Here is a 3,825-nt window from a genome sequence, read left to right as displayed (position 1 = left end):
TCATGTCCTAATTTACCGATAAAGTAGCTGATCAATTTCTATTTTAGGTTATTCATCTCTAGCTGCGAATATTATCCAAATACCTAAAAATGGATTTCATGTTTGCTAATAAAAGTTATTCGATATTTTAAACCATTATAATAAACATTTACTAGGTGTATATCAAATATAATGGCTATTTTATTGTCGCTAGTTTATGCAATACATAACCATACATGAATTTTCTAACATAGTACTTTAAGTTTGTTATGATATGGCTGTAAACAAACCAGACACTACTATGGGTGAATGTACTTGCTGCTACATGCGACGCTACTTTTTGAATTGAAGATATACAAACAAGAATGGTACTTTAAATCGATATATTATGTGCGATGGTGGTGTAATGGTCAGCATAGTTGCCTTCCAAGCAGTTGATCCGGGTTCGATTCCCGGCCATCGCATCTTTTTTATTGGCTAATTTTAGTACTCTATTTTGTGTAGAATTCAGTATACAAATATATGAATGAATCAAACCGTTAGATGGAAAAATTTAGGAAAAATATCAATTTTCTATTCTGATATTCTATTTTCTGCGTTTCTTAGTTCATATCGGGGCTATTACCTGGCCAATCTAACATAAGTATATTCTCTTTTGCCAAAACAGCTTTAACAGGCCGAGCAGTATGGCAGAAAACTCCATCTTGCATGAAAGTGAGTTGTTCCCCATTTGGAAACTATTTTATAAACTGTAGAGCCAACTGATCAGTTTGTACTGATCTTGCCTCATTATCCTTTTCAAGAGTACTACAGACGTCTAATTTTCTTGTCGCTGTTGAGAGACCAAACCATCACATTGATGGGTTATTTAACCGTTGGAACGAAACATTCAGGATACTTTTCACCATGATAGGAAGCACTTACAGAAATCTATTCTTCGATTTCCAATGTGCTTCACAATTAACTTTATTGACTGATTTATTGATACAAGGGTGTAGATATAGATGAGGAGTTTATCTACAGTTATGAATCAATGCAAAAATCCGACTCAATTTTGCTTATACCGTATCAATAATGCCTGCGAAATATTCATTCAAATATGCTTTTGGTCCTAAGTCAACAAACGCGACATCCAACGCAGATATCTTACGCAAGCATGATTCTTTCATCTCTCTCACCTTAATTCGACAGTCCTCCAGTACCATTAATTAAAATTATACGATGGTACCGCTGGTTGTTGAAGGTGCCGAATCAAATATTTGATGTTAAATAGAGCTGGTCCTCAGCCTCCCAACTACTCCTGGCAAACCCTTGATGAAAATTTAAGACCTAGTCCTAACGTAAGAAGAAGAAGATGAAGATGAAGAAGAAATAGATACTTTATTTCTGCCATTTTCAGAAAAATCTACACCGCGACTGTCTTATACGATTGTGAAACAGAAAACTTCTTATTACAATCAGATTATGTAATATACTAATATATTCCAATAATCGCAATTAGCAATCATTTCAATTTAGAGTTCTATTTTTTAAATTCAAAATCATTGTAACTTAATCATGAAAAATAGTGGAGATCTTTCAAAAAAAGGAGTATAACAGCTTATACAAAAATTATATTGGAATCAAAATGATTCCAGCTACTTTTCAAAAAAATTACTGCCGCTGTTATATAAGATAGGTACTTTCCGATCAAACCCTTTTTATACAAGGACACATAAACCCAAACATTATATTTTGTTGCATTTTTTTATCCATTTTGTGATTAGCAATGTACCGAAGTGAATTTATTTTTTATGCAATTAAATCTGCACTAAGTACACACTCAGTGACGTTATTGAAAATTATCTTCTATAGTATAAAAAACGTAACCAAAGTAGAAACTTCCCAAATTGCAGTATAAAAACAAAATTTTATGATATAACTAGCTAACTGAGCTCCTCAGAATCTTATTAAACTTTTTTACTCTTTGCAAAAAGTTGAGCTAATAAATCGGCTCTACAAATAAAAATAAAATCGTTCCTGACTAGACCTCTCCAGGAAGTCGATAACTAAGCGGAGAAAATCTTTTACTACTGGAAGTATATCCTCCCTTTTTAGGTAGTAATAAAGTGAGAATCGCCTCTAAAAATATAAAAGTTTATAAAAATCAAGGACTAAGTTGTGAGAATTTTACCGTTAAAATGATAGCCACCGCAGAAATTTAAGTTTTATGTAACCAACTACCTCTATCTTTCCTTGTGGGAATGATAATTTTTATATCAACCACATAAAAAGGAACCTAGTGGCTTGGAAGAGATTTTCTAGTTGAAACTAACTGCTTGTGATACATTACGATGTAATCAAATATTACGACTTTTGAGCAGTAACCTTATACGGGATAAACACTATTTTTTTATTCCTTTTCATAAACGACTTTTTGCGGAGAGATTATCTGTTTATAAATTTTTCTAAAAAGAGCAAATTGCATCGGGCGAGTAAGGTGGAATGTAATTCAAAGACGGTTGCAATGAAACATAAACCGTCAAAAGAAGCAAATAGTGCCACTAAACAAGAAAAGTTTCGTATAGAGTAAAAAAGTGATTTATACAGAAAGTCGTAATAGAAATAAGAGTCAAAGCAAGTACAAGTCTTATTATTCATAGTAGACAATATAATTTAGAAATTATAGTGTGAAGTTCATCATACAGGGTTAACCTCTGAAACAGTACACTCCGACAATTGGCAGTATGCATTAGATATTCTGAAGTACGTCAATTTTTATTTTGAATGATGCATATTTCTACTTCTGTCATTAGTCGACCACTTTATCCTCGTACTTTCTCAACCCAAGGGATTGTGAAAAAAGTGACAGATACATTTAGATGAGTATTCAGACATAGTCATCGTTAACAATATTTCCAATAGTTACAACATATATTTCCAAATATTGATAGTGCAGCACCTCTTCAAAAAGAAGCTAAAAAATTTTTTTGGAAAAAGTGATTTGATACCAGGACAAAATTTTTATTAGTTAATATCATTATTAGTTGATAAATTTGTTTGCCTCCTAACAAATAGAGTTTTAAAGATATTGGCAAAATATTCTTTTGATTCAAGATTCATTTTTTATATGTTTATATAACCTTATAGCCCTACTTAAAATTACCACAGGGCGATTCATAATCAGACACTTTGGCTTGAACTTTAGACAAACTGTGAGGCTTGCTCAAGTGGTTGAACTGTGTCTGGTTAAGTGGTCATGCTGTTTGTTAATTAGTTTCCAAGTCATAAGTGAACTTTATAGAAGGACCTTTAGAATTCAGTTCCAAAATGAAATTTTCTATATTTGCTTTTTCGTATTGAATATAACAAAAATATAATCCACATATCTATACCATACCCTGAAAAAATAGTGAAATTCTTGATTAATGGTCAATTACCCATAACCATTTCTTTGTGTTGTTTGTAAAATTCGTTTTTGTACTGGAAATATCGTTGCTCCAATCAAATGTTTGTTGATTGTAAGGATTCTTATATTATATTAGTTCCCAAATTATTAGATCTCAGTAAATCCTCAAAGTACTCCAAGGTCTGCGAGCTTGCCACGCTGGGAAATAATGAGCTTACATCGAAAGCGATTAAACTTTTCCCATATTCAATTTCTGTATTCTTCATTTTGTTGATAATTTTAACGAATTCTTCTGATTTGATGTCGAGTTAATAGGTTTCAGTTTCCTTTTAGTATCTAATAACGATGACTTGATCATCGAAACGCGCGTCAAATAGTGTAATTAGGAGTGTTGGTGTAATGATAAATATAAATAGTGTGTTTATTATGAATAATACCAATTGTTCAAAAATTCACAA

At 31.9% G+C, this 3,825-nt stretch overlaps 1 non-coding gene across 1 annotated transcript; it reads left to right on the top strand.

Moving 5' to 3' along the window:
- The first annotated feature begins 371 nt into the window (after window positions 1–371).
- Window positions 372–443, top strand: Trnag-ucc (transfer RNA glycine (anticodon UCC)). The gene has a single exon. It is a non-coding gene; the product is annotated as a tRNA-Gly (tRNA).
- The last annotated feature ends 3,382 nt before the right edge of the window (window positions 444–3,825 follow it).

The sequence above is a fragment of the Diorhabda carinulata genome, chromosome 10 (genome assembly GCF_026250575.1).
Source record: "Diorhabda carinulata isolate Delta chromosome 10, icDioCari1.1, whole genome shotgun sequence".
Taxonomy (NCBI): domain Eukaryota; kingdom Metazoa; phylum Arthropoda; class Insecta; order Coleoptera; family Chrysomelidae; genus Diorhabda; species Diorhabda carinulata.
Note: the sequence above shows the minus strand (reverse complement) of the source record. Positions and strands in the feature narration are given on the sequence as shown.